The 12310-nt window shown below is 40.9% G+C and overlaps 1 protein-coding gene across 1 annotated transcript in view; it reads right to left on the reverse strand.

Moving 5' to 3' along the window:
• The window catches only part of cdh13 (cadherin 13, H-cadherin (heart)), a 1096178-nt gene that overhangs the window by 310970 nt on the left and 772898 nt on the right, over positions 1 to 12310 (reverse strand). The window lies entirely within an intron of this gene.

Here is a 12310-nt window from a genome sequence, read left to right on the forward strand (position 1 = left end):
TTCAACTAACCTGCACATTTTTGGACTGTGGGAGGAAAGATGAGGACCTCTGGAGGAAACCCACACAGACACTGGGAGAATGTGCAAACTCCACACAGACAGTTGCCCGAGGCGGGAATCGAACCCGGGTCTCTGGTGCTGTGAGGCAGCAGTGCTAACCACTGAGCCACCGTGCCGCCAGTATTTATTAACAGTAACTCCATTTTATGACCTTAAAAGTAAGCAGGAATTTTAATTCTGGTCATTTTGGAGAATTGGTTTGTTATGTTTCCATTTGAGATTGTACCAGAAAAGATTGTGTGAGACTTGAAGTATGATAGACCACATGATGTACAGGTAACTTGTGCTCAGCGGTCATTTTAAAGTGGTCTCCTTTTCTGTCAAGGCTGGATTGCTTTTGTTTCTATTTAAATGATTTTTCTAATTAACCTGTTCAGAGATGTTATTATAGACCTCTGGAGCAGGTGGGACTTGAACCCACGCCTCTCAAATTTTAAAATATTAACAATGTGGGGAAATTAAAACCACAGGGCTCTGTTCACCTGCTGTCACTAATCATTTCCAAATCTTCACTTGTCACAGTGACAAACACAATATGGTCATTAACAAGGGAAAACCGAGCCAACAGGGGCTGATTAATCTTACAGCAAAAGGTCTCAGCTGGAATCACAATAAATTGGAAAAAAATGAAGCACATTTTACCATTTCTGCACCTGGGTGTACTGGACTGTTTGGCCTCAGCAAAAACAAGAACATTACATGGGAAGGGCTACATGAGAATAACAGAGCTCAACTCTAGTGGTCAATTTTAATAGATCGGAAATCAGGGTGGTGCCAAAGATGTGTACATCACCCGCTCAATTATCCAAAGCCCGTAAGTAGAAATGTGATAACCAGCTCCACTGCTTTTTAGGAGAGTTTATAAATAGTGGAAGAGTCAAAGTTAGAACGAAAACAATACACAAAATAACCAGAGGCAGTATAGGGAAACCTTTCCATGTGGAAAAACTACCCGTGTATTATAGATATATTTTTAATCAAAGCTTTCAAAAGGAGAATAGACAAATAATGAAGGGGAGGATATGTTGCAAGGTTTGGGAAATGAGCCAAGGATTGACATTAACCAGATTTCTTTCTGAAACAATTGACACAGAATAATAGTAAGTTAAAAATTCTTCCATTATGAATAGATTGAATTAGAATGATAGTCAACATGCCAGAATTACTGTGGCATTGTGGATGGTGTCCCTCTGAGGTGGAAGCTCTGGGATGGAGTTGAACCCCAAGACTTGATGGCCAAAAAACATGCTTTTATAATGCTGTCAAGCAGGTTTATTAGAGCCAATGATCACTGACGAGAGAGGGAATTTCCTGCTCATCCATATGATGGAGAGAAAGCTGGAGTCGTTAACATCACTATCCTGAGCTAGGGATACTCATCTGTATCGAAATGGCTAGTTCTCCCTGTATTCCATGATATCTAACCTTGCTAATCAGTCTCCCATGGGGAACCTTGTCGAATCTTCCTCCCTGAAGTCCATATAGATCACATCTACTGCTCTGCCCTCATCAATCCTCTTTGTTCCTTAATCAAGTGAGTAAAAAGACATATTGCCACAAAACAGGTGAGCACTTTGGAGACAATGATCACAATTCTGTCAGGTTTACTTTAGTGATGAAAAGGGATAGGTGTACTCCACCGAGCAAGAGTTACAGCTGGGGGAAGGGAAATTACGATGCAATTAGGAAAGATTCAGGAAGCGTAGAATGGGGAAGGATACTGCAGGGGATGAGCACATTAAAAATGTGGAGCTTATTCAAGGAAAAGCTCCTGTGTGTCCTAGATAAGTATGTACCTGTCAGGCAGGGAGGAAGATATAGAACGCGTGAGCCGTGATTTACTAAGGAAGTGGAATCCCTGGTCAAGAAGAAGAAGAAAGCTGATGTTAGGACAAAATGTGAAAACTTAGTTAGGGTGCTTGAGGGTTACAAGGAAGTCAGGAAGGACCTAACAAGAGAGCTCAGAAGAGCCAGGAGGAGACATGAGAAGTTGTTGGTGGATAGGATCAGAGTTAACCCTAAGGCTTTCCATAGGTATGTCAGGAATAAAAGAATGACGAAAGTTAAATTGGGCCAATCAAGGATAATAGTGGGAAGTTGTGTGTGGGGTCAGAGGAGATAGGGGAAGCACTAAATAAATATTTTTTGACAGGGAAGCTAGAGAAGTGATTGCTGGGCCTCTTGCTGAGATATTTGTACCATTGATAGTCACAGGTGAGGTGCCGGAAGACTGGAGGTTGGCAAACGTGGTGCCACTGTTTAAGAAGGGTGGTAAAGACAACCCAGGGAACTATAGAACAGTGAGCCTGACCTCGGTGGTGGGCAAGTTGTTGGAGGGAATCCTGAGGGACAGGATGTACATGTATTTGGAAAGGCAAGGACTGATTCGGGATGGTCAACATGGCTTTGTGCGTGGGAAATCATGTCTCACAAATTTGATTGAGTTTTTTGATTAAGGAACAAAGAGGATTGATGAGGGCAGAGCAGTAGATGTGATCTATATGGACTTCAGGGAGGAAGATTTGACAAGGTTCCCCATGGGAGACTGATTAGCAAGGTTAGATATCATGGAATACAGGGAGAACTAGCCATTTGGATACAGAACTGGCTCAGAGGTAGAAGACAGAGGGTAGTGGAGGAGGGTTGTTTTTTAGACTGGAGGCCTGTGACCAGTGGAGGGCCACAAGGATCGGTGCTGGGCCCTCTACTTTTTGTCATTTACATAAATGATTTGGATGCGAGCATAAGAGGTACAATTAGTAAGTTTGCAGATGACACCAAAATTGGAGGTGTAGTGGACAGCGAAGAGGGTTACCTCAGATTACAACAGGATCTGGACCAGATGAGCCAATGGGCTGAGAAGTGGCAGATGGAGTTTAATTCAGATAATTGCGAGGTGCTGCATTTTGGGAAAGCAAATCTTAGCAGGACCTATACACTTCATGGTAAGGTCCTAGAGAGTGTTGCTGAACAAAGAGACCTTGGAGTGCAGGTTCATAGCTCCTTGAAAGTGGAGTCGCAGGTAGATAGGATAGTGAAGAAGGCGTTTGGTATGCTTTCCTTTATTGGTCAGAGTATTGAGTACAGGAGTTGGGAGGTCATGTTGCGGCTGTATGGGACATTGGTTAGGCCACTGTTGGAATATTGTGTGAAATTTTGATCTCCTTCCTATCGGAAAGATGTGCGAAACTTGAAAGGGTTCAGAAAAGATTTACAAGGATGTTGCCAGAGTTGGAGGATCTGAGCTATAGGGAGAGGCTGAACAGGCTGGGGCTGTTTTCTCTGGAGCGTCGGAGGCTGAGGGGTGACCTTATAGTGGTTTACAAAATTATGAGGGGCATGGATAGGATAAATAGGCAAAATCTTTTCTCTGCGGTCGGGGAGTCCAGAACTAGAGGGCATAGGTTTAGGGTGAGAGGGGAAAGATATAAAAGAGACCTAAGGGGCAACCTTTTCACGTACGTGTATGGAATGAGCTGCCAGAGGATGTGGTGGAGGCTGGTACAATTGTAACGTTTAAGAGGCATTTGGATGGGTATATGAACAGGAAGGGTTTGGAGGGATATGGGCCAGGTGCTGGCAGGTGGGACTAGATTGGGTTGGGATAGTTGGTCGGCATGGATGGGTTGGATCGAAGGGTCTGTTTCCATGCTGTACATCGCTATGACTCTATGACAGTGTCCACTATAGAAAATGAAAATGTTGGCGAGGAAGATACAGAGATACTTGCATCTAGACTAGAAGAGATTGAGGTTCACAAGGAAGAGGTATTAGAAATACTGCAGAGTGTGAAAGTGGACAAGTCCTCTGGGCCGGATGGGATCTATCCTGGGATCCTCTGGGAAGCAAGGGAAGAGATTGCCGAGCCTTTGGCATTGATCTTCAAATCATCATTGTCTACAGGAATAGTGCCTGAGGACTGGAGGATAGCAAATGTGGTTCCCTTGTTCAAAAAGGGTAGTAGAGACAACCCTGATAATTACAGACCAGTGAGTCTCACTTCAGTTGTTGGTAAAGTATTGGAAAAGGTTATAAGAAATAGGATTTATAACCATCTAGAAAAGAATAATCTGATCAGGGACAGTCAGCACGGTTTTGTGAAGGGTAGGTCGTGCCTAACGAATCTTATTGAGTTTTTTGACAAAGTGACCAAACAGGTAGATGAGAGTAAACCAGTTGATGTGATGTATATGGATTTCAGCAAGGCGTTCGATAAGGTTCCCCACAGTAGGCTATTATACAAAATGTGGAGGAATGGGATTGTGGGAGGCATAGCAGTTTGGATCAGTAATTGGCTTGCTGAAAGAAAACAGAGGGTTGTAGTTGATGGAACATGTTCATCTTGGTGTCCAGTTACTAGCGGCGTACCACAAGGGTCGGTGTTGGGTCCACTGCTGTTTGTCATTTTTATAAATGACCTGGATAGGGCTTAGAAGGGTGGGTTAGTAAATTTGCGGACGACACTAAGGTCGGTGGAGTTGTGGATAGTGACAAAGGATGTAGTAGGTTGCAGAGAGACATAGATAGGATGCAGAGGTGGGCTGAGAGGTGGCAAATGGTGTTTAATGTGGACAAGTGTGAGGTGATACATATTGGAGAGTAATCGGAATGCAAAGTACTGGGCTAATGGTAAGATTCTTTGGAGTGCAGATGAGCAGAGAGATCTCGGTGTCCATGTACACAGATCCCTGAAAGTTGCCACCCAGATTGACAGGGTTGTTAAGAAGGCCTACAGTGGTTTGACCTTTATTAATAGGGTGCAGAGGAGATTTACTAGGATGTTGCCTGGTATGGAAGGAATGTCTTACGAGGAAAGGCTGAGGGCCTTGAGGCTGTTCTCGTTAGAGAGAAGGTTGAGAGGTGACTTAATAGAGACATACAAGATAATCAGAGGGTTAGATAGGGTGGACAGGGAGAGCCTTTTTCCAAGAATGGGAACAGCAAACACTAGGGGACACAACTTTAAAGTGAGGGGAGATAGGTGTAAGACAGATGTCAGAGGTAGTTTCTTTACTCAGAGAGTAGTAAGGGTATGGAATGCTTTGCCTGCAACGGTGGTAGATTCGCCACGTTTAAGTGCATTTAAGTCGTCATTGGACAGGCAAATGGACGTACATGGAATAGTGTAGGTGGGATGGGCTTCAGATTAGTATGACAGGGCGGTGCAATATCGAGGGCCAAAGGGTCTGTACTGCGCTGTAATGTTCTATGTCTATGTAAAACATGAATTGTCGAAATGATTACAAACCGGAGGACAAAAGCATGGAGAGATTGTGGTATAGTGAACCATACCCAATTAGAACAAATTTAATCAATTTATTGTAAATAGCAGCACTGGTTCTTTTGGTCAATCCTGGAAAATGCTTCAAAAATCAATAATTAAATGATCCCGACTCTTTGAAGTATTAGCTTAATTTATTGCACAGTTCACATATTCTGATCATTATTAGGTAAACTATTATGTAAGAGTTATGCTCTCACACAAATACAGATATTAAGCACTTAACAATTTAGTTTTTGTTCATAATATTAATGCAATATGCCTGATGTCTTATCTATAGTTGCCATCATAATCTGTCTTATTGAAATAAAAATGATGTTGATTAAAATTTTTGAGATCTTGGTCTTGTCAGGTCTTTTAAATGTAGCCAACAGTAAAAACACAGTAATTTCTTACTCACTGTGCCTTGATAAAATTTATGAATAATCAATGTTTAGAATAATTTGGTGAATTTATTTGTACTTTGAAGTGTGAATGCATTAATGATCTCACTTGCTCAGAGTCTTTTCTCCCAATTTCTGTTTCAAGTTTCAGAGAGAAATTGAATTAAGCCTGAGTTGGCTAAACAAGCATTTGAAGGGTTCAATAAAAAATGAAAACTACAGCTATTAAAAAGGCCAAAGTTCAAAAAGTTAATGCTGAAGCCAATGCATTAGTTCTGCTGTCTATGGAGAACCATAAAATACAAGGGTCATTGGACCTTCTGAATTCAAAAAAACAAAACAAAATGATGCTAATTATGTATGATATGGAGGTGCCAGTATTGGACTGGGGTGGACAAAGTTAAAAATCGTACAACACCAGGTTATAGTCCAACAGGATTATTTGGAAGTACAAGCTATCAGAGCGCTGCCCTTCATCAGGTAGCTAGTGGGGCAGGATCATAGTCTTGTTGGGCTATAACCTGATGTTGTGTGCTAATTATGTAGTGAGTAGTCCAGACAGAGGAACGGCATGTTAATATGTTAAAACAATATTATGACAAAGATAATAGTCATGAGGAAAATAAAAGGAGAGAGTGAAATGTAAATTCTGGAACAGTTAGAGAATTAATCAGACATTGTGAATTCAAAAGGTAACTCTCCAGCAACAGACTGGATAATATGGAAGTGCTTTGAAGTTCAGATGGCATACTATTTTATCATCCAGTAACCTACTGAAATAACTTATGAAGATTATTAGAGAATCATAAATTAATTTTCAGAAATTGGCCAAGGAAAACTGCTTTGGATGTTAGTGATGTTAATATGAGAGGTGCATCACCTATAAAATAACAGCCTTATAGAATCAATCCAAAGAGATCTCAAATCTCAACTAAGATAAGAGATTAAATTAATGACAGACAATAACACGATTGAACTGAGTCACAATACCTAGAGTTTATCTATCATGGTGCTGCCAAATCCAGATGGATCACAAAGGTTTTGTACTGATTATCGCAATGTCAATGTGATAATAAAAGTGGATTTATATCCTGTTCCAAGATTGGAGAACTTAATGTGAGTTTGAACAGAATGTCAACATTGTTGCTGTACTTTTAGCAAAGTTGTTAACGGAAGACAGGGAATTTGAATGGATGCCAGAGTGCCTTTGAATGAATTGGACACAAAATTTATCACAAAAGTTATATCACAAAATTTGAATGGGTAAAGGAATATTGGCGAGTTATGTTGACTGATATAGCCAAATATATATTGCCTTCTATAATACCTGGTAGATGTTATCAACACAAAGACGTGCTGTTTTGAACAAACAATGCACCAGTGATGTTCCAATGATTAACCAATAACCTATTGAAGGACTATATAACTATGCTGTTTCAATCAATGATTTGGTTGTTTTAGCCAAAGCTAGGAAAAACATTTATATGACTTGACTAAACTGTTTGATCAACTACAAAAAAAATTGGTTTAAACCTACCTAAGAGTGAATCTGCAAAAGCAAAGGCAAATAACTTGGCCTATTATTTGGGATAGGGCCAAGCTGCGCTGAGAAAAGTGAAGTGAAAATATGACCTATTTTGGATTTTCCCATACACAAGACAAAATGCAAACTTTTGCACGATGTTGTCATGAATTAATTTTATTGTAAGTTTGAATAGAATTTCAGCGTTATGGTGTACTTCAAACAAAGGTGTTGAAGGAAGACAGGAAATTAGAATGGATACCAGAGTATCAAACTGCCTTTGAAAATCTGACCACTGTGCTGAAAATCGCATTGTCTTTAGCTGTGCCAGATTGTGAGAAGAGAATTAAACTGGCTACTGGTACCAGCAACATCAGTGTAGGGGCTGTTTTCCTCCAAGATGACAAGATGGAGTTCAAAAGGCATGTCTGTTATTTACCAAAAAACCTGACCACATGTCAAAAAAATATATTCCACATTGGTGAGAGTGACATTGTGCCTTGAGATTGCTCGACTTTATTTTGAGATTTAAAGCAACAACAACATGGAAGGAACTGCAATTTATATGGCCCACAATCCTTTGATTATTTCTGGAGGAAATACATGACTAGAACTTATGATTATTTATTTGGAACTTAAATTCCCAACTGCATACAGGTCATTCTACTAATACACACGTTTCGTTAATAAGAATTCACTGTAACACGATTGATGAATTAGTGACACTTTTTCTAAAGCACAAACTTTTAAAACGTGGGTTGGGTGTAATGTGATTACATCACCAACACTTTGAGCGTTGTTTCTAACATGCAATTTTCCTATAACATGTGCTTGCACAGGAATGCAACCATTGCTTCATATAAGAACTACCTATGATTAGAAAATCATTCATGAGCACAGAAAAAAAGTGGTACTGTAGACACTTCAATGACAGGACACATGATGGGCAACACATGATACAGCGCTCATGGACAACTAAAATATCATGGCTGTTTAATTTTTAAATATGGATATGCTGCTACTGTTAACATGACACAGAAATAGTGTAACAGTAAGCTTTGAAGAGTAATTAAAAGATTCGTTTCCATTCTTCGCAAGAAGATATGATGTCAGGACTGTGATTTAGTGTTATTTACTTTTGAGTTTGGATTTTGACTGACATATGGGATTTGCTCTGATTGTGCATGAAGGGGTTTAAACATCGACTTGGAAGACTTCTGAAGTCATGGATTGTTAAAGAAAACCAGATTGAGAGGTATAATTCTCAGAATCTAATGGGAAACTGTTCACATTTGGAGAGCATTTATAAGCGAACAAAATAAACAAATGCAACAACGAAACAAAAACAGAAATTGCTGGAGAAACTCAGCAGGTGTGGTAGCATCTGTAGAGAGAAAGCTGAGTTAACCTTTTGGGTCCAGTGACCCTTCTTCAGAACTCAGGTTAACTCAGCTTTCTTTACAAAGATGCTACCAGATCTCTGAAATTCTACAGCTATTTCTGTTTTTGTTTCAGATTTCCAGCATCTTCAGTTCTTTATTTTTAGCAATGTATTGCATTAGGCTTCAGTTGGAGAGATCTTTAATTGGCTTCAGGGAAACACAGATGGTTTGAAGAAAGCTTTGATTTCCATTTGCGTGAGACACAGCTGAAGCTGGATGTGGAAAACAGTTTCTCCCAAAGAAGGGAGATCATTTAAAACTGTTAAGAGATAGGTTTACTTTGAAAGTTTCAGGCAGACCAAAAGTGTTTGATTAAAATGCTGAAGGAGTAATTTGAAACTGAGAGATTCTAAGCTCAGTTATATAAAAACTCAAAGAAGACCTTATCAGAAATTGAATCTGAAATTGAAGCAACAGTTAAACCCTATTGAGTTGATACAAAAGGGAACTTTCTCTGGTGGAGTACTACTAAGACAGGTGGTGTTGTGATAAATGGAATGATATCTGAATTTCAAAATCTTGAAACTTGTGCTATATATAAAGTATTTGGTTTATTTCATGTTTTCATTTATTTATATAATAAACTTGCTTTATTGTTAAATATCACCAAAAATCCATGATCTATCAAGCCAGATGTCAGTCTGAGATCTGACCTGTCCAGTGATAGCATCAGCTGGGATCATAAAACAGTAAAAAGATAAAGAATGAAGGTTAGCACCTTATACGAATCTGAGCAATATGAGCTATGATGATATTGGAGGCAGAATCAGACAAGAAATCCTGCAAGGATTATCTCAAAGTTGGGAATATCGAGCTCCATCTTTTATGTTTTTGCCAAGCGGTGAGGCATGTTTCTCACTAGAGAGCAGTGAAATGCTAATGAAGGGGAACAGTGGCTTGTTAAACATCTTATTGATGCTGCAACTTGACTCATTCATATTCAACTTCTGACCTCACCAAATGCACTGAACACATTACATGGCAAGCATTCTCAGCATGGAATTCATGTATGTGGTGCCTTGCAACTTCAGCTCACCACTTGTTCCAAAGGACCTCCATTCTGGGCACTAAGTGATAACATCTCAGGGCACATTCTCAGGACACCAGCCACATACACTCCATATCACAGACCCTGGCATCTGACACGTCCCAGCCTCTAAGAATCCTCACGTCACATCTTTAATCCATTTATGGGACACTTCCACACTTCAATTCTGACCCTCGGGCTCCACCATCAACTATCATTTTAACGCTGCTGCAAGGACTCTATGCAGTCAGGGACTTGCACCCAGCTCACGGACTCATGGCTGCATCTGCAGGCAGTTCACTGACAGTCTGAACACTCACTCACTCTGAATCTATCCTGGATGCTCACAGCATCCCTCTGATGCCCTGACTTTTTGCAATTTGTCCCAACAGTCAGGTATTTGAAGCTCAAATCACAGAATACAGTAAGTCAAGGCAGCCAGTGATACCAGTCCAGGAGATTGGACACTATTAATAAGCTGCTTAGAGCAGTCAAATTCAATATGGTCCCACAAAACGACGGAGGAGCTGTGAGTCAGGCAGCCTACCATTTGTCTGGACTCTTTCAGCCCCATTGTGGGCTGCTTTCCTCCTGGAATTGAGACCAAGGCAGGGGTTAAGGGAGATGAAATTGGATGGCACAGTTGCCATTTTTACTGCAGGTGAGGAGGTGTGCCCACTAAGTCAGTAGGCAAGTAGGCAGCACAGAGACCACATAGGAGAGCTGCGTTAGAGCTGATGGGACTTTGGGAGGGTGAGTGAGTGGGGAAGATGTTGAAGGCACTAGTGAGAGTGGAAGAACTTGGGCCTTGGTGGAAGCTGGGTATAATAGCAGAGAGAGCATGAGTGTGAGGTATCAGAGAGAAGATGGTGGCAGAGGAGAGAAGGTACTTGACATTCTTGCTGTACAGTTGGTTATTTCTTCAAACAGATTAGACTGCAATGACCCAGGTGGCAACATCAGATCAAGCCTGTGGCTGCATCAACCTGTACAGCCTCCAGAACCAAGCCCCCCAGGTGCTGCCTGCAAAGTGGGGCACATGTCTCCCCTTGTCTGCTAAAGCCAAGGAACTGTGCATGGCAGCTCTTGACTGAAAATGCTTGACTGGTTGCACACCAGACTCTTAAAGATGTCATAGGGACAAGGGATGCCAGTCTTTCAGCAGAATGGTGAGTTTGGAATAGTGCGTGATAGACAATGGGGATAGAACCAAACGTGAGGGATGCGAAATGTCTGGGGTAGGTAGTTAATGAAATGCACTTAGTCAGATATGGCAAGAAATTTCACTGGACCTCGTGCGGTGAATCTCTCCAAAAAGCTAAACATAACTCACACTTCACCAGAAAAGCTAAAATATTTAGCCTTCAGTCAATGCCCTTTCTTACATTTTAATTTGGTCAAGTCAAAATCTGACAGATTTGTTTTCTAATCAATGTTAATACAAATTGTTTACAATGCGTAATGAGGCATAAAACCTCAAATGGTAGACCATAACAACATAGAGTCAGATAAATGTATAGCACAGAAACAGACCCTTCAGTCCAACTCACCCATGCTGACCACATATAAATTTAGTCCCATTTACCAACATTCAGACTATATCTCTTGAAAACCTTCCTATTCATATACCCATCCAGATGCCTTGTAAGTGTTGAAATTGTACCAGCCTCCACCACTTCCTCTGGCAGCTCAGTTCATACACACACCACCCTCTGTGTGAAAACATTGCTCTTTAGGTCTCTTTCAAATGTTTTCCCTCTCACCTTAAACCTATTCCCTCCAGTTTTGGACTCCCCACACCAGGGAAAACACCTTGTCTTATTTACCCCATCCATGCTCATGTTTTTATAAACCTCTATATGGTCACCCCTCAGGCTTCTACACTCCAGGGAAATTAGCCCCAGAATTTCCAGCCGCTCTATATAGCTCAAACCCTTCAACCCTTGCAACATCCTTGTAAATCTTTCCTGAACCCTTTCAAGTTTCACAACATCCTTCCTATAGCAGGAAAATCAGAATTGCATGCAGTATTCTAAAAGTGGACTAATCAATGTGTGGGAACCACAACATGACCTTCCAACTCCTATACTCAATGCTCTGACCAAGAAAAGCAAACATACCAAATGCCTTCTTCACTATTCTGTCTACCTGCAACTCTACTTTCAAGAGAATTGAACCTGCACTCCAAGGTCTTTTTGTTCAGTTACACTCCCCATGACCTTACCATTTGGTGTATAAGTCCTGTCCTGATTTGCTTTTCCAAAATGCACCACCTCCCAGTTAGCTAAATTAAGCTCCATCTGCCACTCCTCGGCCCATCGGCCCATCTGATCGAGATCCCATTGTACTCTGAGGTAGCCTGCTTTGCTGTCCACTCCACCTCCAATTTTGGTGTCATCTACAGACTTACTAACTAAATCTCCTATGTTCACATCCAAATCATTTATATAAATGACGAAAAGTAATGGGCTTAGCACCAATCCTTGTGAGCACACCACTGGCCACAGGCCTCCAGTCTGAAAAGCAACCCTCCACCACCACCTTCTGTTTTCTACCTTCAAGCCAGTTCTGTATTCATATGGCTAGTTCTCCTAT

The sequence above is a fragment of the Chiloscyllium plagiosum genome, unplaced genomic scaffold, assembly GCF_037043375.1.
Source record: "Chiloscyllium plagiosum isolate Xiang-an unplaced genomic scaffold, Cpla_swu_hap1 HiC_scaffold_17, whole genome shotgun sequence".
Taxonomy (NCBI): domain Eukaryota; kingdom Metazoa; phylum Chordata; class Chondrichthyes; order Orectolobiformes; family Hemiscylliidae; genus Chiloscyllium; species Chiloscyllium plagiosum.